Raw genomic sequence first — 22,226 nt, 5'->3', positions numbered from 1 at the left:
CCCATGAACCATGAGATCATGACCTGAGCCGAAGCTGGATGCCTAACCAACTGAGCCACCCAGGTGCCCCTTCAGTTGAGTTTTTGTGAAAGGTATAAGGTCTGCATCTACATTCATTTTTTTTTTTTTTTTTGCATACAGATGTCCAGTTGTTCCAGCACTGTTTTTTGAAAAGACTGTCTGAACTTATTGTATTGTCTTTGCTCCTTTGTTGCAGATCACTTGACTGTATTTATGTGGGTCTATGTCTGTGCTTTCTTTTCAGTTCTATTGATCTGTTTGTCTTTTCTTTCATCAATACCATACTGTTTTGATTATTGTAGCTTTATAATAAGTTGTGAGATCATGTAGCATCAGTCTTTTGACTTTGTTTTCCTTCAATCTTGTGTTGGATATTCTGGGTCTTTTGCCTCTCCAAATAAATAAACTTTAAAATCAGTGTGTCTAACCTCTTTTTTTTTCTCCCCTCTCCCATGGACTTCTGTTAAATTTCTCAAAGAGGTTAGAGATGGAGGGAGCCAAAGCATAAGAGACTCTTAAAAACAGAACAAACTGAGGGTTGATGGGGGGGGGGGGTGGGAGGGAGGGGAGAGTGGGTATGAGTATTGAGGAGGGCACCTTTTGGGATGAGCACTGGGTGTTGTATGGAAACCAATTTGACAATAAATTTCATATTTAAAAATAAAGAAATAAGTAAATAAACATTAAGAAATGACTAGCACAGAAAAAAAAATCAGTGTGTCAATATCTACAAAATAACTTACTAGGAATTTGATCGGGATTACATTGAGTCTGTAGATCAAGTTGGGAATAATTGTCATCTTGAAAATAGAGTCTTTTTATCCATGAACATGGAAGATCTCTCCACTTATTAGTTCTCCTTTGATTTCACTATCAGAGTTTTGTAGTTTTCCTCATATAGGTCTTGTACATATTTTGTTAGATTTGGGGATCCTAATGTAAGATACAAGCATTTTTAAGACCTTCTAATCCTCCTCTCTGGTGGGGATTTCTGAATCACTGGCTGCTCCACAGGGCATGCATAATCCTATCCACTCATACCTTTCCCAGTGTCTGGTGTGCCCACAGCTGGCATTTGGCATTTATATTGTTTATCTCATAAACGCTTTAGGAAATTGAAGTTAGCTGTTTTCAAAGTTTTTCTGTTTGTTTTATTCAGAAAAACATGATAGTTATTTATTATTTTTAAATGCTCTGTAAATAGCATGGCCCCTGCACAAGGATAATATGCAAATTCGTGAAGCATTCCATATTTTTAAAAAATGATCTACAAGCAAGAAATAGTAAAATATTAGTCTTTAAGAAGAAAAAATTTAAGACAGAAGTGGTAAGCTTTCCAAGGTCTTATAGTAAGTCAGTGATGCTGGAACTTGAAGCTTATTCACTATTGACTCTGATGGTGGCCTCAGTCCCATCCTGTTATAGAAAAGCTGCCTTTGATTTCCTTCTGATCCCTGCATTTTATTTATTTTTTATTTTTTAAGTTTATTTATTTATTTTTGGGAGAGAGGGAGAGAGAGAGAGAGAACACACTAGCGGAAGAGGGGCCAAGAGAGAGGGAGAGAATCCCAAGCAGACTTCATGCTGTCAGCACAGATTGTGTGGAGCTCAATCCCACAAACCATGAGATCATGACCTGAGCCAAGATCAAGAGTCTTACACTCAACTGACTAACCACCCAGGTGCTCCAGATCCTTGCATTTTAGTTCAGTGTTTAACACTAACTGGATGATTAGATGAATTTAATAATGTTGTCAAAGGGGGTTGTGCTTGGATGATGAGAACTTCTGAAGAAAAGCAACTAGAGTAATAGAACTTTCAAAGGATGGGAGATAAGGCTGCTTGATGTCACTGATGATCTGCCTAGTGAAATGTGAGGAAAGCCAGGCTAATGCTGACTCCATTCTTCCTTGGCAGAAGATGACAAAAGAGGGAGGACATGTAGGGGAGGGTGGGTACAACACTGAGTGGAATGTCTTCAAGCTACTCATTCATTCATTCATTCATGCATGCATTTGTTCATTTAAAATAAGCTTTATGCCCAATGCAGGGCTTGAACTCATGACCCTGAGGTTAAAAGTTGCATGCTCTACCAACTGAACCAGCCAGGAGCCCCATCCAAGCCTTTTAAGCATTTGTTATTCCCCCATAGAAGAAGTTAGGTGTGGCAGGGTGAAAGGTGGATTATTTTTGACTATTTAAAAATTTTACCTTGTAAATCCAGATTATACTGAAAGGTTTTTGCTCTTGGCTATAGGGCTAAAGGATGCTGCAAAATTAATAGGAGTGGGTACATTATGGTAACAGATCTTTCATAAATTATCTTATTGGGCTATGTTAGCATAAATTTCCAAGTATAAAAACATAATATTTAGCACTGATTTCACTAAAAGGAGTATAAGACTGATATTTCATCAGGAAGTTTTAGTTAACATACAGAATTTGGGAACTGAATTTATTGCAGCTAAATTGATGAGTACCTAAACTTTGTTGCAGCTTTTCTCTTTCACAGCTTTTCTTTTCCGTTATGCAAAAGTAGAATGTCTATGAATGAAGGTATCCACCATGTTGTTGTCAGAGTTTAATTTCTGTAAGGGAATGCCTGAGGTTCAAAGTTGAAATCCACACATTTGAACACAGAATTTATGTATTAGAGTTCTTCAGAAAAAAATATAATGTGTGTGTGTGTGTGTGTGTGTGTGTGTGTGTGTGTGTGTATAATAAGAATTAGCTCACAGAGTTATGGAGGCCAAGCAGTCCTATGATCTGCCATCTGTAAGTTGGATAGACATAAAGCGCATGGTATAATTCAGTTGGAGTCTGAAGGCCTGAGAACCGATGTCCGAGGAACTCTCATGTTTGAGGGCAAGAGAGGATAGATGTCCCAGCTCATGAACAGAGAGGGAATTTGCCCTTCCTCTGACTTTTTGTTCTATCCAGATCTTCAACAAATTGGGTGACACCCATACACATTGATGAAGTAGATCTTTGCTCAGTCTACTGATTCAAATGCTAATCCCTTCTACCAGACATACCCAGATATGTTTTACCAGCTATAAGGCAACCCTTAGGCCAGTCAAGTTGACACATTAAATTAATACTCACAATTTATTTCAGCAAGTTACCCCAGAGTGAAAGTAATCACTCAATTCTTTTTTCCCCCCTTCTCAGCCTTTTACCAGCTGGCCATTTGAATTTATACAAGACATATTGAAATTTCTTGGGACCCAGGAAATCATTCCCTGCCCCTTTATTATTTTACAGATGAGAAAACTGAGGCTTAAAGAGGAGAAATGACTAGTTCAAGATCACATTGAATTTTATTAGTGATCTTGAAGTCTGAAAGGAGACTAAATTTGCAGATTATAGAAAGCCAGGAAAGATAGCTAACAGAAATAGATTGAAATCTATTTCTAATATGTAGATAACAATATAAATATTAAAAATGGTCTGCCTGGAATGATAGACTAAAACCAATAAGTAGAGATTTAGCATCAATAATGATATAATGATCATACTTTTGGTTGAAAAATCTATTGCATGGTATAGGCCTGTTTTGACTAAAGTTCATGTGAAACAATATGGTGAAATTAAGTCAACTATGTAAAAGCCGTAAGTGAGAAATAGCTGCTGAAACAGATGATGCAACCTCTGGGGCTATACTAATAGTCAGAGAGTGATCTGATGTTGCAGGGAGTATATGGCCTGGGAAACCTGGTGTTGGCCAGTTCATATTTGTAACACCATGTGTGGTACAGGGCACAATGTTCTGAGAAGGAGCTTGTCAACTGGCAGTCATCTGCCAGAGGATAATGAGGGTTCTGAGCTCTGCTCCACAGGATGAAAGGCCACAGCAGTAGGAATGTTTAGCTTTGAGGCTTCTGAAGGACACAATAACTGCCTTCAAATATCTCATGGGCTGTCAAATGAGGAAGAGGTATGTGGCTTGTTCTATGTCACTCAAATGGCAGAAGTAGGATCATTAAGGATGATGGTTTATGTGAGATGAATTTCTTCTCTAAGATTTTCCAACATTGCTGACTCTCAACAGAAATGGTCTGTAACTGTGCTCAAGAAAATGCTGGGGTCCATGTCTCAGAGATCTTCCAGGAGGGTACTACTCTGGAAGAAAAGTTGAGTTCATGACTTCTAAGTTCCCCTTAACTCAAAGATTCTGTGAGCCTCCAAGGGTCATTTCTCTTGTACTGCTATTTCACTCTGCTAGATAATGTTTTAATATTTTTGATCTTCTGATTTCTAAAACAATTCAGAGTGGTTTGTAATATTAGAATATATGTTTTTTAAAAAGCAAACAAAACTTTTAATGAAAAATTGAATCCAGAAGGACCCTTGGGAAAGAGTGAGCTGCTACAGAATTTGGGCATTAAAGTCTGGGCAAATAGAGAAATTATGATGTAGATTCTGTACTTTTATCAGTATTAGTGTTGACCTTGACTTCCTAATGGGATTATAAGATCCAGAATGACAGGGAACAGATCTTTACTTCATTTTAACTTCAATAACATCTATCAGAATATTTTATACAGAATAGGTACTTAGTGGGGCCCCTGGGTGGCTTAGTTGGTTGAGCGTCTGACTTTGGCTCAGGTCATGATCTTGCAGTTCATGAGTTCGAGCCCTGGGTCAGGCTCTGTGCTGACAACTCAGAGCTTGGAGCCTGCTTCAGATTCTGTGTTTCCCTCTGTCTCTGCTCCTCCTCTGCTCACACTCTGTTTCTGTCTCTCTGTTTCCTTCAAAAATAAATAAGCATTAAAAAAACAAAAGAATAAGTACTTAGTGTGTTTTGAATGACTTGCCTTTCTTAAAGGTAGAATAGGACTTATTTTTTCCTTTATATTTTTCCTCAGGGTCTGGTAGAAGAAGTGTCCTGGTTAGGCTATAAGTCATAGTTCTGAAGCTATATTAGCTTGTTCCAATGGGGTAGCCTGACCTTGGCCTACAGTAAGCCCCGACTGCCATAATTACATCTACTGGTGACAGTCATAATTACATCTACTAGTAACTCTTCATGTTTCTAGAACAAATTTCTGTCTTAAATGCATTGTGCTGTAGACTATAGCTGCTCTAGGACACTGGCTTCACTTCCACTGTAGTTCTCCATTGTACCTGGTAGTAACAGTAACCAACATTTATATTTCATTAACTTAGAGCACAAGCACTCTTCTAGGTGTTTGTTTTGTCCTACTTACTGCTGTATCAAGTAGTTACTCCTTTTAGTTCCATGTTTGGAAATGGAGGTGGAGAAGTTAAGTGACTTGCTCAAGGTCACAAGTTAGTAAGTGGCAGAGCCAAAATGTGAACCTAGCATTCTGGCTACAGATTTTGTGCTCCTAATCACTATGTCCTTCTATTTCTCACCGAGATGTCTAAGTGCAATGTGTATTTAATCAAGATGCTAAGGGACCAAAGTCCAAGCAAGTTTGTCTTCTTGGTGACAGGACACCAGGTGGTAAAGAGTTTCCTCTGCCCCTCCTCTCTCCATTGTTCCTTTTGTTCCCTGGAGACCAGCTCAGAAACCTCCCCACTGTATTTCCTTCCCCACCCCAGTTTTCTGGGATTGGCTGCTCTCCAACTCTGCTCCCAACTCTGCGTGGCTCAGGGCTTTGGAATGAAAGACGCAAGACTGAGCTCCTTAGAGTGACTCACATCTGTTTGGAGCAGTTATAGCCTGTTTTTGTGCCACTTAGCAATTCTTCCTCCCCAGATCCAACCCTTCTCCATTTTCCTAAAAATGCCAGATGGTATATACCTATTTTTAAGTCAATGTGAATTTTAATATACTTAGCTTTGGAGAATTTATCAACACTTTTCCTGTTTCTTCACCAACCCCCCTCCCCCAGGGGATAATTAGAATCACCCCATGATATTGCAAAACAGGAAAACCTGGGTAGCTGCTCAAGGGCATGGTGTTGCAGAAATGACTTTTCACCTCTGACCTACTGGTAGATGCTTAATGGGAACTTTCTGATGATGACATCCCAGGTCAGGTGGTGATAGGGCTAGGACCAAGCCCTGCTATGGCTTTGTTGAATCCAGGGTGGAAGGGGGACAGATCTGTGCCTGGCATCTCTTTCTTCTGTTCCTGTTAGACACAGCTAAGCCCAATGGTAGGAAGAGGGTGTGCCCATGGGAACTTCATTTATGCAGTTTCCACACAGCTAGAAGTCAGCCCCTTTCTTTCAATCTAACCAGCCAAGTCACTGGCACCAAACACACTATCTGAAGTTGTGTAAATCTCCATATCAGTAAATGTTCTCTATTGTAGGAGGCCTCTTGGGGCTGAAGAGTTGGGAGAGGCTCCCAGGCTTGAAGCAATAAATGAGCAAGTCAACAATCTTCTCTACCTGGACACACTGAGCCTACATGCCTGGAAACAGCCAATATTCTACCATGGACTTAGTCAAATCCACTGAGACAAAAGCCAGATGGAGTACAAACATAAGGGATCACTCATAGAGCACTGTGATTTTCCACCCCTGTCTGGACCTGTTACAGGTAGCAGAAAGAGGAAGGATAAATGAACACCAAGGATACTTCAAAAATGTCTTTAGACCTAAACTAAAACAAGAAAGCCTAAGTTTGAGTTCCAGTTATACCACCTATTAATTGTGTAACCTTGAGCAAATCAACTTCTCTAATGTGCATATTTCCTTATTTGTCAAATAGGAATAGAAATACCAGTTCCCCTCATTTTGCAGGAATATGTGAGGATCAAATGACAATGCACATGAAAACACTTTGTAAATTCTAATAGTCCTATGGAAGGGTAAAGGATTATTATAAATTCTTATTTATTTTACTTAAAATAAATAATAATAGTTTTATCAGTTTGTTCCTTTATTTGATTTTTTAAAAGTATAGTTGACACACAATGTTACATTAGTTTCAGGTGTACAGCATAGTGATTTGGTAAGTCTATTCATTATGCTCTCCTCACTACAAATGCTACTCAATTTTTGATCAGAACTATGTAAATAGTAAAGTGGAGAGTTTCAGTCTTCTGTCACTTTCTATTCCTTGTTCTGATCCAGGGAGGCTGCCAGGGGGCTGTGTTTGGTAGGTGCAATGCAGACTTGCAGGTAACATAAAAAGTATGGAAGAGGCAAGTACCTGTATATTCATCACAGGGAATAGAGCCAGACAGAATTCAGAGTCAGTGGAGGAGATAAGTCTTGGTCACAGTAGTAGAACCACTCTAGACAGAGTTGACCATCAGGTGATGTGTTAGTGTGAAGCAAAAGGTAATCTCAAGCACAGTTTGAAGTCAAGACAGATATAACATAGAGGTCCTTTGACAAGGTCTCCCTACAGAGTAGGGTTTCCTAACCTGGGCTGCTCAGAAAACCCTGGTCACTTCCACTCTGGACCTTGACAGCCTAAAATAAACCAGAATTCCCATGAGGGAGGATTCTTGCCTGTCTGCCCAATAGTCTTCAGTATCATTGTCTAAATGAAAAGCTATGCCCCCCGGCAGACTTAGAATCTTCTTGTGTAACCACAACCCCCAAGGGTTTCCAGTTCAGATTCCTAAGGAGGTAGCATTGACTCATTGAAAGGAACGCTTACATTCTGATATCAGAAACTTCATCCTTAATGAATCCTGACTGCTTTCTGTGTCTGGAGTAAGAGTTTCAGCAGTAAGATGACGTTGTTATCCAGGCTAACCCCTAAGAGAGATGCTTGAGGAAAAGAAAATCAGGAAGCTCAAAGGAGAACAGTGCAGAGGGTTCAAATCATTCCAAAACTAGCCTATCAACCCTGAGATAGTTAAGCATAATGGATAACTAAGGATAGAACCCAGGATCTTGGCTCCCAAATTAATATGCACCTGTTCCAAGAGGTGATTTTGTAGACTGAAAAAAAAAAAACCAAAACCAAACCCCTACAAATGATTTTCCAAAGAAGTTTGTTGAGATTTAATACTTTGAGTAAAGAACTTAATAAATGAAGACTCTGGTCTTCCTGAAGTATCCTAAATAAGAAAAACAAACCCTCAGTTGATTAGTTTTTGGCTTAGGTCAGGGGTTACAAATTGTTCATGGGCCATGTATGGTCAGAAGGTGTGTTTTGTTTTATCATTTTGTTACACCAGTGTTTTAAGGGCAATTTAACAGACACTGGGGGTTATCTGGTTGAAACATACCCTATGGACACTTAATAGGACTAAGAAAACAGTGAGAGCAGGGCCTCTGATTGGGCACACCAGAGCATTTGATGAGAGAGCTGAGTTTATAATCTAGTTTGAGGAAATGTGATGCATTCACATGGAGGGAACTAACCCTAACTGTGAGACGCAGATGGCCAGTGGAGGTTGAATGACAGGAACAAGGACCAGAAGAGTTCTGAAGAAGGGGAACTCACTCTTACCTGGGTGGTGAGAGAAGGCTTTTAGGAGGAAGGGAACTGACACAGTGTTTGGAAATGAGGGTGTTGGTGTAGAGCTGTATTCTGGGGTAGGAAATGAACAAGCTGAGACTTGGAGGCAGGAAATCTCCAGGTATATTCAGAAGACAAAGAGCAGGATAAGGCAGAGAATTTGAGTTGGGGAGAAATGGGAGATCTTGAATGAAGAGAAGTAGCAATCCTGTCTCTGAGTCTAAAACTTATGGAATTAAATGTCTCATCATTAAAAGAATGGTCTTTGGGGGTAAGAGACAAAGGCACCTGGTAGCCAGAAGCATCGGCTGCCTGTGGCTTAGCTCCCCTGGTATCCATCTCTCCTCTCTACTGCTGAGCTACCTATAGGGATCCCCCACTCAGTTCCCTCCTTGGGAGACAGATACCTCAGCCTGGTTAATCAGACAGTGGCTAATGGGGATTATCATCCGCATCAGCAGGGTGAGGGGACTGTGAAGAAGGCTGAGAGTGGCAAGATTATAGCTGACATCATGATGTAGCTGGAGGGCTGCCAGCAAGGATGTGCTCACTTTGTTTTTCTTCTTGCCCAGAAACGCAGCCAAATGTCAGCTCAAAGCCCTAACTTCCCCACATCCCTGCCTGATATATACATATACACACATTGTTATATACCAACCTCTGTAGATGCACTGTCCCTCATGTGTGGCTATCAGGCATACCATACACATAAGCAGATATATAACCTGAACAAGCAGATTTAAACTATACACATACTTATACAAAAGCATATACAGTATATATGAATATATAGAAAAGCCTATATATATATTTGCTTGGATTCTTTTTCAGAATACTGAAAGTCAGAAGCATGGTGTCACATAAGGAAGATGAAGCCTTCAAATAAATCTGCAGCCCCTCCTGCTATTTTATTTGGTCTAGGAAAAACCTTTGGGCTCCCTGTGCCAACCCCTCCATTCCATCTCCCTCCTGGGATTTCTAGGACCGCCATTTGCCACTCCTCTCTCTGTCTTTGTTCTCTAGTCCTCATCTGATTGGCTAACACAGTAGGCACTCCATATTCTGATGACCTCTTTGTGACATGCAGGGAGAAGAACTGATCTTGTTCATGGCAGGTTTAGCTCACAAGCCTATCTTCTACTTGTTTCCTTGCAACATCATTTAGCTACTGCATCTGTTAGCCACCCCTTCACTCAGAGGTGAGAAGCTCTTCCTTCTTTATTCTACCATAGGATCTCCCTTGACCTAATGAAAGCCTGTGAACTCCAACAGGCAGACCAGAGAACCTTCCTATTTTATAGAGAAGACCTCAGTTTTCCCCCAAAACTCTACTATGGAGTGACCTACTTGGCAAATCACTTTGTGAGAAAAAGTCATTAAATCCTCATTTCTATGTGTCAAAGCATGATTTTTCTGTAGCAGCTTTCCTAGAGGTGGTGTATCAATATTTATGATATATTTGTTATGAATACAGTGTACGGATATAAAACAAAAAGAATATGGTGCTCATTCCCTCTAGGAATTCACATTTTCACTTAGGAGACACATCCAAAATATATATCTAATTTGTCCACTTTTTTCAACTCTTCTGGTATAAGCCACCATCATCTTTTTGCTTGGACCTACCAAACACTTAATCTTTTCTTTCCCTTGAATTCATCCTGTAGAAAAAGTGATGGCTTTTTTTTTTTCTTTTTTAGTTGTGGTAAAATATATATAACATACAGCTTACCATTTTAACCATTTAAAAAATTGTGGTAAAAAACATAACAAAATTTACCATTGTAAACACTTTTAAGTGTATGGTATAATAGTGTTAACTGAATGCACATTGTTGTATAACTGATCTCTAGTACTTTCCATTTTGCAAAACTGAAACTCTGAACCCATTGACTCCTCAACAACTCCTCATTTCACCCTTCCCCCAGATCCTGGCAACCACCATTCAACTTTCTGTTTTCAGAAACTCAACTACTTTAGATACCTCATATAAGTGAAATAAAGCAGTATATATTTTTCTTTTTTGTGATTGGCTTATTTAACTTAGCATGATGTCCTCAAGTTTCATCCATGTTGTAGCATATGACAGAATTGCCTTTTTTTTTTTAATGTTTATTCATTTTTGACAGAGAGAGAGAGATAGAGACAGAGCATGAGCAGGGGAGGGGCAGAAAGAGAGGGGGAGACACAGAATCTGAAGCAGGCTCCAGACTCTGAGCTGTCAGCACAGAGCCTGATGCGGGGCTCGAACCCACAAACTGTGAGATCATGACCCAAGTCAAAGTCGGACACTCAACCAACTGAGCCACCCGGGCGCCCCCAGAATTTCCTTCTTTAAGGAATTTCTTTCCTTTAAGGCTGAATAAAACTCCATGATATGTATATATTTTTTCTTTATCCATTCCTCCATCAACGGACATTTAAGTTGCTTCCATCTCTTGGCCTTTGTGGAAAATGTTGCAGTGAACATGGGTGTACAAATATCTTTTTGAGATTGTTTTCAATTCCTTTGGGTGTATACTCAGAAGTAGGATTGCTGGATCATATGGTAGTTCAATTTTCAATTTTTTTTGAAGAATCTCTGTATTGTTTTCCACAGCAGCTGCACCATTTGACACTCCCATTGACAGTTCACAGGGGTCCAATTTCTCCATGTCTTTGCCAACACTTATTTTCTGCTTTTTCCCCCTCCTTTTAAAAAAATTATTTATTTAAATTCAAGTTAGTTTACATACAGTGTAGTTTTGGTTTCAGGAGTAGAACCCAATGATTCATCACTTACGTATAACACCCAGTGCTCATCCAAACAAGTGCCCTCAATGCCCATCACCTATTTAGCCTATCCCCCCCACCTCCCCTCCAACAACCCTCAGTTTGCTCTCTGTATTTAAGAGTGTCTTATAGTTTGCCTCCCTCTCTGTTTTTATTTTTTTTTATCTTATTTTTGCTTCCCTTCCTCTATGTTCATCTGTTTTGTTTCCCAAATTCCACATATGAGTGAAATCATATGATATTTGTCTTTCTCTGACTTATTTCGTTTAGCATAATATACTATAGCTCCATCCATGTTGTTGCAAATGGTAAAATTTCATTCTTTTTGGTCACTGAGTAATATTCCATTGCGTATGTGTATATATATATATATACATACATATACATATATATGTATATGTGTGTGTGTGTGTGTGTATATATATATATATATATATATATATATATATATATATACATTCATTAGTTGATGGACATTTGGGATCTTTCCATAGTTTGGCTATTGTTGATAGAGCTGCTATAAACATTGGGGTGCATGGGCCCCTTATCCAAATCAGTATTTGGATAAATACCTAGTAGTGCAATTGCCTAGTCATAGGGTAGCTCTATTTTTAATTTTTTGAGGAAACTCCATGCTCTTTTCTAGAGTGGCTGCACCAGTTTGCATTCCCACCAGCAGTGCAAAAGTGTTCCCCTTTCTCTGCATTCTCACCAATATCTGTTGTTTCCTGAGTTGTTAATTTTAGCTATTCTGATAGGTGTGAGGTGAGTATCTCATTGTGATTTTGATTGGTGTTTCCTTGATGATGAGTGATGTTGAGCATCTTTTCATGTAATCTTTTAGCTATCTGTATGTCTTCTTTGGAAAAGTGTCTTCTGATCATTTTTTTCACTGGGTTATTTGTTTTTTGGGTGTTGAGTTTGGTAAGTTCTTTATAGAGTTTGGATACTACCTCTTTATCTGATATATCATTTGCAAATATCTTCTTCCCTTCCATCAGTTGCTTTTTAGTTTTGTTGGCTATTTCCTTCACTGTGCAGAAGCTTTTTATCTTGAGGAGATCCCAACAGTTCATTTTTGCTTTTGTTTCCCTTGCCTCCAGAGACCTGTCAAGTAAGAAGTTGTTCCAGTTGAGGTCAAAGAGGTTGCTGCCTGTTTTCTCCTATAGGATTTTGATGGTTTCCTGTCTTACATTTAGGTCTTTCATTCATTTTGAGTTTATTTTTGTGTATGGTGTAAGAAAGTGTTCCAGGTTCATTCTTCTGCATGTTGCTGTCCAGTTTTCCCAGTACCATTTGCTGACGAGACTATCTTTTTCCATTGGATATGCTTTCCTGCTTTGTCAAAGATTAGTTGGCCATATGTTTGTGCATCCATTTCTGGGTTCTCTTTTCTGTTCTGTTGATCTATGTGTCTGTTTTTGTGCCAATACCATACTGTCTTGATGATTACAGCTATGTGATGATACAGCTTGAAATCTGGAATTGTGATGCCTCCATGTTTGTTTTTCTTTTTCAACATTACTTTGGCAATTTAAGGTCTTTTCTGATTCCATACAAATTTGAGGATTGTTTGTTCTAACTCTGTGAATTCCTTCCCTTTTAGATGGTGGTTATCCTAGCAGGTATGAGGGGATATCTCATTGTGGTTTTGATTTTCATTTCCCTGATCATTAGTGATGCCGAGTATCTTTTCAGGGGCATGTGTTTTTGATCATTTGAATATATTCTTTGGGGGAAATGCCTAATTAAGTCCTCTGCCCATTTTAATTTTTATTTATTTTTATTATTTTTTTTATTTTTTTAAACTTTTTTTTATTTTTTAATTTTTTTGAGACAGAGAGAGACAGAGCATGAACAGGGGAGGGTCAGAGAGAGGGAGACACAGAATCTGAAACAGGCTCCAGGCTCTGAGCCGTCAGCACAGAGCCCGACGCGGGGCTCGAACTCATGGACCGCGAGATTATGACCTGAGTCGAAGTTGGCTGCCCAACCGACTGAGCCACCCAGGCGCCTCTTATTTATTTTATTTTTAATTTATTTTTATTAATTTCTTTAATGTTTATTCATTTTTGAGAGAGAGACAGAGCATGAGCAGGGAGGGGGCAGAGAGAGAGGGAGACAGAGAATCTGAAGTAGGCTACAGGCTCTGAGCTGTCTGTCAGAGACCAATGCAGGGCTCAAACCCACAAACCATGAGATGAAATTATGACCTGAGCTAAAGTCAGACACTTAACTGACTGAGCCACCCAGGCACTCCCTCTGCTCATTTTTAAATCAGGCTGCTTGTTTTTTGGTTGTTGAATTATAGGAGTTATATATATATATATATATATATATATATATATATATATACACACATACACACACACATATATATATGGCATTAACTCCTTATCAAATATGTGATTTGCAAATATTTTCTTCCATTCCATACGTTGCTTTTTCACTCTGTTGATTGTTTCCTTTGATGCACTGAAGTTAAATTTAATGTAGTTCCATTTGCCTATTTTTGCTTTTCTTGCCTGTATTTTTGGTGTCACATACAAGAAATAATTGCCTAATCCAATGTCATGAAGTTTTCCCTTGTGTATTTTTTCTAAGAGTTTTATAGTTTTTGATCTTACAGTTAGGTTTTTAATTCATTTTGAATTGATTGTTGTATATTATGTAAGGTAAGGGTCCAACTTCACTCTTTGGCATGTGGATATCCATTTTCCCAGCACCATATGTTGAAGCAACTTTCCCCATTGCATGGTCTTGACATCCTTATTGAAGATCATCTGACCATATATTGGGGTGGAGGGTTATTTGGCAGCTTTGTATTTTGTTCTGTTGGTCCATATGGAAGTACCATACTGTTTTGATTACTGTAATATAGTTTGAAAGCAGGAAGTGTGATCTCTCCAGCTTTGTTTTTCTTTCTTGGGTATTGTTTTGGGTATTCAGAGTCCTTTGAGATCATTTTTAAGTGTCCAATTCAGAGGCATTAAATACACTCACCATGTCGTACAACCATCACCACTAGCCATTTTCAGAATTTTGTCATCGTTCCAAGCTGAAACTCTGTACCCACTAAACCATAATTCCCCATTCTGTCTTCACCCAGCCCTGGTAAACCACTATTCTACTTTCTGTCTCAATGAATTCTAGGTACCTATTCTAGGTACCTCATATAAGTGGAATCATACAAAATTGTCCTTCTGTGTTGGCTTATTTTACTTAGCATGATGTCCTGAAGGTACATTCACATTGTAGCATGTCAGAATTTCCTTCCTCTTTAAGGCTTAATATTGGTCCATTGTAGGTATACACCAGATTTTGTTAATTCATTTATCTGTTTTTTTAAATGTTTATTTATTTATTTTTGAGAGAGAGGGCGGGGAGAGAGAGAGACAGAGAGAGAGAGAGAGAGCACAAGCAGGGGAGAGGCAGAGAGAGGGAGACACAGAATCTGACACAGGCTCCAGGCTCTGAACTGTTAGCACAGAGACAGACATGGGGCTTGAACCCATGAACTGTGAGATCATGACCTGAGCCAAAGTCAGACGCTGAACTGACTGAGCCACCCAGGTGCTATTCATTTATCTGTTGGTGGACAAGAGTGATATTTTATAAACACAAATCACATCATTCTTCTGTACCTTAAGGTGCTTTTCAATGCTCTTGGGATAAAGTACAAAATCCTTCTGGCCCGGTCTGATGGGACCTCTGCCTACTTCACAGCCTTATCTTCTGCCATTCACTCCTCACCACTATTTATTTTCTCCAATAAGCCTCACATCTTCCTTCCTCAGACTTCTACACATTATTTTCCCTCTGCATGAAACATATTCCTCCCCCTTCACCCACCCCATCGTTTGCCTGGCTGACTCCTAGTCAACCTCCAGGTCTCAGCTGAGACTTCTCAGGGAAGCCTTTCCTGACCTCTTTAAGAAGGTGTCCCCTGCCATCAATGCTTGTGGCACCTGCATCCTTCAGGAGGAGCAGTAACCACAGTTATAGACAATTAGTTCAATACCCATCTTCTTTACTCATACTGTGAGAATTCATCTTTTTTCTCCAGAACATTGAAAGAGTTATTATTACTCTTTCATCAGGAAGTGAAGAGTAGAGAAAAGAAGGTCATTTTGGAGCTATGGAGGTTGCAGTGTGCAGGGTCCTTCTCTATTGACACCCAGGCTGCCTATTAGTGAACAAAGACCCTACACTAGAAAATATTATCACAAGGCCCTCCTGCTATCTCACCCCCAGCATGCCCAGTTTAGGTCCTAATACCTCTGCCTGCTGCACTCCTCCTTCACCTCCTTCTCTCCTTTAATTGATGTTTCTTAGGTTTCCTTATTTCCTACCCAGTAGCCATTTCCAATGCAAGATTTGTCTTTCACCTTCAACATGTTTAAATCAACTTTTCAAGAAGGTTTCCTTATAGCTGCATCCCAAACTGTGAGTCACAACCCACTATTTCTAGAAATGTGTATGTTTCATTTGATTCTCAGCCTTAAAAAAGATTCTAACCTTACCACAGAGGAGGTTTAATCGTTCAAATCAGTTCTTGTCAATAAATATTTGTTTGGCTTTTATGATATGCTAGACATGATGCTAGACTCTGCGGATACAAAAATGAACCAAAATGGTAATCTTTGCTTTGAGCAGTTATGTGATGAAAATGTATACATAAACAGATATGTCGAATCTAATATAATTGCGGCTATGATATAAGTATGCAGGAGTCCTTGAACAAGGCTGGGAGTAAGGGGAAAGCTTCGTGGATGAGGAATATCTGAGTTGTTTTGAAGGGTAAATAAATGTAATTAAGGTGAAGAAGGGTGGGAAGGGCATTGCAAAGGCTCTGACTTGTGAAAGAGGACAGTGAGTATGAGGGCAGGCTATAAGCAATTTGACTACTAGAACATAAGGAATCAGTGAATGAATTGGGGGTGAGAAAAAGTACTAGGAGGAGCCAGGTTAGAGAGGACCTCGAAGCTGAAATAAGGAGCATAAATTTCATTCTGCGGGAGTAATGTGGAGCCACTGAAGAATTTTAAATAGCATAGTAACAGAGTTAAGATCTGAGTTTTAGACAGACCTGGCTATAGGTGGAATAAACCTTAAGATATACTGTTAAGTGAGAGAAGTAAGATGCAGAATGGTGTATATAATATGCTACCATTTATGCTAATAAAATATTATACAGATATATATATATATATATATATATATATATATATATATATATATGCATGTATATAGGTATATGTACTGGGATAATGCATAGACTACCTGTGTAAGTATATTTGGAAAGCAAGACTTGTCTTGGGTAGGAGAGCTGGTTGTCTGGACACAGAGACGAAAAGGAGACTTTTTTTTCAGTGAATATACTTTTGTACTTTTTATTACTTTTTAAGAATGAATTTAGTCTTTTTCAGGAGTCGTCTTTAAAGATGATGATATAGGAGATTCCTGAACCCTCCTCCTCCCATGAACACACCAAATGAACAGCTACACATGGAGCAATTCCCTCTGGAAGTATAATCCAGAACTGGCTGAGTAATTTCTATACATCAGTCAAAAAAAGAAATGCCCACATCAAAATGGATAGGAAAGGCTGAGATACACTCTCATCATAAATTCCACCACCAGCACAGTGCCATACAATCAGGAGGGAACCCCTAACTCCCAGCTTCTCTTTGAGGAGTAAAGGGTTTGGACCCCACATTTAGCACCCCAACTTTTAATATTTCTACCTGGTTGATGGGCCCCCAAAACATCTACCTCCAAAGGCAATGGGGCTTGAGTCTGTGAGACCCACAAGAAGCAGTTATTCATAGACATGAGCCCTCTTTCTTGTTATCACCTCAGGGTTCAGTGCAGGGGAGCCAGCAAAACCTGCCAGTCTCCCAGCCTTTCTCTGAATAGTGTCCATCTACTTTCTTTCTTTAAAATCTGCTGCCTTTGGGTCAAGCTTCTAATTTAACAGGCATCTAGGGGCTGACTGCCATCATCCTCAGAGACCAGGGAAACTGGCAGACACCTCCCTCACCTTCTACCTCCTGCTTGCTCCAAATCACCATATGTCCCTAGGTGAAGCTTATATACATGTCTGCACCTCACTTTTATGGATGCCACCTGAGAGATGGGTCCACAGATCACATGGTTCTGATAGCCAATGGACTTCCATTCAAGAGTCCCACAGGACAGTAGCAAACAAAGAAACAGTTCTTTCTTTTTTCTTTTCTTTTTCTTTTTTTTTTTTTTTGCTTAAAATTTTTTTATTATTTTAGAGAGAGAAAGTGAGCAGGGAAGAGGGACAGAGGGAGAGAGAGAATATTAAGCAGGCTCCATGCTCAGCAAAGAGCCTGACACAAGGCTTGATCTTATGACCCTGGGCCAAAATCAAGAGTCAGCTGCTCAACTGACTGAGCCACATAGGTGCCAAAATGAAGCAGTTCTTAACTGGCTATCCCCCTCTAAGACTCAGTGCAGAGGGAGCAGGCAGAAATGCCCATCTCTCAGTCTTTCCATGAAAGAGGTCTATTTGCATACTTTAAAAGCTGCTGCCTGAGGGTCAAGCTTCTAATTTAGCACACAACTAGGAGCTAGCTGCATTCCTTTCCAGAGACCAGGGAAAGCCTGCAGACACCTCCTCTGTCTTCTTCCTCTAGTCTGCTAAAGTCACCAGTTTCTCCCTGGAAGGAGCTTGTGTGTATGTCTTGTGCTCCAGCTTTTGTGGCTGCCACCTGAGGAATGGGTCCCCAGATCACCTGGTTCTCAAGACCAATGGGGGCATCCATTCAGGAGTCCCATGGTATTATTAAAAACACAGAAGTTCTGGGGTGCCTGGGTGGCTCAGTTGGTTGAATGTCTGCTTCTTGGTTTCTGCTCAGGTCATGGTCCCGGTGTTGTGGGATCAAGCCTCAAGTCAGGCTTTGCACTGAGTGTGGTCCCTTCTTGGAATTCTCTTTCTCCCTCTGCCCTCCCCAACCCCTCTGCCCTTGCTAAAAAACCACCACCACCTACAACAACAAAAGCAGAGAAGTTCTTAATAGGCCCAGGACCAAAGTCTCATGGATGGTTATACATCAGGGCCCAGCAGAGAAGAGACAAAAATGCCCACTTTCCAGTTTCTGGACAATCACAAAGATTTTGAGAGACAACCAAGAGCACTGGTCAGGCTAATTGATGAGGTTCATTTCCCACAGAAGACTACTCTTTCAAAACGCAGAGAGATCTCTATTTTATTTAATACATAGAAACCAACACAGAGAGTCAAAGAAAATAACAGAGGAGTATGTGCCAAACAAAAGAACAAGATAAAACTCTAGAAACAGATCTTAATGAAACAGATAAACAGTTTACCTAACAGAGAGTTCAAAATAACAATCATAAGGATGTTCACTAAAGGTCAAAACAATGCATGAACAAAGCGAGAATTTCAACAAAAAGAAAATATAAAAAAATACCAAACAAATCGTAAAGCTGAAGAATATACTAACTGAACTGAAAAATTTAATACAAAGTTTCAGCATCAGTCTAGATCAATTAGAAGAAAAGATCAGCAGACTAGAAGACAAGGCATTGGAGTTCATCCAATTAGAGAAGCAAAAAGCAAAAAGAATGGAAAAGAGTGAAAATAGCTTGGGGACTTATAAGACACCATAAAGTGAAAAAATAATAATAATAAAAATATATAATAATAATAATAAAAAGAGAGAGATTAAAGGGGCAGAAAGTCTATTCAAATGAACAGTGGCCACAAACTTCCCTAACCTGGGGGAAATAAACAAATCTCCAGATCCAGGAACTCTGGAGAGTTCCAAGAAAAATGAATCCAAAGAGACCCACACTAAGACACATTATAATTAAATTGTCAGCAGTTAAAGATGACAGGATTTTAAAAGCAGCAAGAGGAAAATGATTTGCTGTGTGTAAGGGAACTTCCATAATACTATCAGTATATTTTTCAGCAAAAACTTTGCAGGCCAGAAGTAGGTGAGATGAAGCCTGGCTCAGTTGGTGGAGTGTGTGACTCTTGATCTTGGAGTTGTGAGTTTGAGCTTCACAATGGGTGTAGAGATTACTTAAAAATAAAAATCTTTAAAAAAAGGTGTGGGATAATATATTCAAGATACTGAAAGAAAAAAACCTGCTAACCAGGAATACTCTGCCCAGCAAAGTTGTCTTTCAGAATTGAAGGAGAGACGAGTTTTCCAGACAAGCAAAAGCTGACGGAGTTCATCTCCACTAAGCTGGCCTTATAAGAAATGTTAAAGTGAGTTCTCCCAGCTGAAACAAAAGATTCAGATTAGTAACATGAGATAATATGAAAGTATAAAACTCATTGGTTAAGGTACATATATAGTTAAATTTAGAATACTCTAATGTTGTAACGGTGGTGGGGAAATCAGAACTCTAGTATAAAGGTCAAAAACAAACATTAAAATTACTATAATTGCAATAATTTGTTAATGGATACACAATGTAAAACAAAATTGTGACATCAAGAACATAAAATGGGGGTGTCTGTCAGTTAAGCATCAGATTTTGGCTCATGGCTTGCGAGCTGGAGACCCACATCAGGTGAGCTTGAGCCCTGCTTTGGGTGAGTCCTGCTTCTCTCTATTTCTCTCTCTCCCTTTCTCTCCCTCTCTGCCCCTCATGGGATTCTCTCTCTCTCTCTCTCTCTCTCTGCCTCTTGCAAGGGATGGAAAAGATATTCCATTAAAATTAGAAGAATTAATATTGTTAAAATATCCATACTACCCAAGATAATCTACAGGTTCAATGCAATTATTACCAAAATTTCAATGGCATTTTTCACAGAAATAGAAAAAAAAAAAAACAATCCTAAAAGTGGTATTGAACCACAAAAGTCCCGAATAGTCAAAGCTATCTTGAGAAAGAGCAAAACTAGAGTCATCACAGTTCCTGATTTCAAATTATACTACAAAGCACAGTAATCAAAACAGTATAGTATTGGCAAAAAAACAAAAAACAAAAAACAAAAAACCCAGACACACAGATCAGTGGAACAGAATAGAGAGCCCAGATGTAAATTCACACATATATGGTAAATTAATTTATGACAAAGAAGCCTAGAATATACAGTAGGGAAAGGATAATGTCTTAAATAAATGGTGTTAGGAAAACTGGATATACACATGCAAACACAAAAGTCACCTCAACATTGATTAAAGACTTGCATACAAAACCTGAAACTGTAAAATTCCTAGAAGAAAACATCAAGGACAAATCCTTAACACTGGTTTTAGCAATGATTTTTCAGATTTGACACCAAAAGCAAAGGCAACAAAAGCAAAAATAAACAAATAGGTCTATATCAAACTAAAAAGCTTCTTTACACCAAAGAAAACCATCAACAAAATGAAAAGGCAAACTAACAAATGGGAGAAAATATTTGCAGCTCATATATTTAATAAGGGGTTAATATCCAAAATATGTATGAAACCCATACAAAAAAATTCATCAAAACAACAAAACAAAACAAAAACAAAAACAAAAAAACCAACAAAAAACCCAAGCAGCCTGATTAAAAATGAGCAGGGGAACTGCACAGACTGAGTAGACATTTTTCCAAAGAAGACACACAAATGGCTGTCGTATATATGAAAAGGTGATCAATAGTACAAATCATCAGGGAAATGCAAATCCAAAACACAATGAGATATCACCTCATACTTGTTAGAATATCTATCATCAAAAAGACAAGAGATGAGTATTTGGTGAGGATGTGGAAAAAAGGGAACACTTATGCACTGTTGGTGGGAATGTAAATTGGTCCAGTTACTATGGAAATCAGAGTTAAAAAGTAAAAATAGAACTACCATATGATCCAGCAATTCCACTTCTGAGTATATATCCAAAGGAAATGGAAACATCACCTCAAAGAGATATCTGCACCTCCACGTTCACTGCAGCATTGATTCATAGTAGTCAAGATATGGAAACAACCTAAGTGTCTGTCAATGGATGAATGGATAAAGAAGATGTGGCACACACACACACACACACACACACACACACACACACACACACTGGAATATTATTCAGCTATGAATATGAAAAAGAAGGAAATTCTATTTGCAACAACATGGTTGGACCTTGAAGGCATTATGCTATGTGAAATAACTCAGACAGAGAAAGATGAATACTGCATGATGTCACTCATATGTGGAATCTAAATAAGCTGAACTCAGAGAAACAGAGACTAGACTAGTGGCTATCAGGGACTTGCAGTGTGGGGAAAATGGGAAGATGTTTGTCAAAGAATATCATCTTCCACTTGTAAGATGAATAAGTTCTGGGGATCTAATATACAGCATGATGATTATAGCTAATAATACTGTATTATATACTTTAAAGTTGCTAAGAGAGTAGTTCTTAAATGTTCTCATACACACACAAAATAAATAGTAATTATGTGATGTGATGGTGGTGTTAGCTAATGTGGTGTTTTTCAATATATGTTTTTCAATATATATCAAATCAACACATTGAACAACTTATACAATATTGTGTGCCAATTATTATACCTCAATAAAGCTGGGGAAAAGTAAATTTATAATGAACTATCATGGTCAGTTAAAAAGCCTTGTGACTTTTCAATAAAAGTCCGTGTTTTTTAAGGCATGTATAAACCTAGCCACAAGTTAAGGAAAGTGGCAGAGGATGATGGCCATACCACACATTGGATTGTCATCCTTGTTAATAGTTTTATTTTTTTTGTACCTGGGTTTTGAAACATTAATATACATTGTTGAATAAAGTTACATCACTGTTAATTAATTACAAAATTATACAAAGTTATAATTATTGTTACAAAGAAAATAGAGAAAAAAATGACCTGTACACAAAACTTAATAGAACAAAAAGTGTATTCAAGGCAAGACAACAAGAAAAGAGGTGCTATGACTGTTTAGGCAAGAAATTGTTAGGGCTTCAATGATGCCAAGTTAGTAGAGAGGAGAAGGGGACATTGAAAAGAAAGAAATTGGTTGAGAGAGGAGACTAGAGGT

The 22,226-nt window shown here is 38.7% G+C and overlaps 1 pseudogene; it reads left to right on the top strand.

Annotated features, from left to right (window-relative positions):
• The first annotated feature begins 1,189 nt into the window (after nucleotides 1-1,189).
• LOC132660476 (U6 spliceosomal RNA) lies at nucleotides 1,190-1,278 on the top strand (annotated as a pseudogene).
• The last annotated feature ends 20,948 nt before the right edge of the window (nucleotides 1,279-22,226 follow it).

This window comes from Panthera onca, chromosome B4 (assembly GCF_046562875.1).
Source record: "Panthera onca isolate mPanOnc1 chromosome B4, mPanOnc1 haplotype 2, whole genome shotgun sequence".
Lineage (NCBI taxonomy): Eukaryota > Metazoa > Chordata > Mammalia > Carnivora > Felidae > Panthera > Panthera onca.
This window is presented reverse-complemented; position numbering and strand designations above follow the sequence as displayed.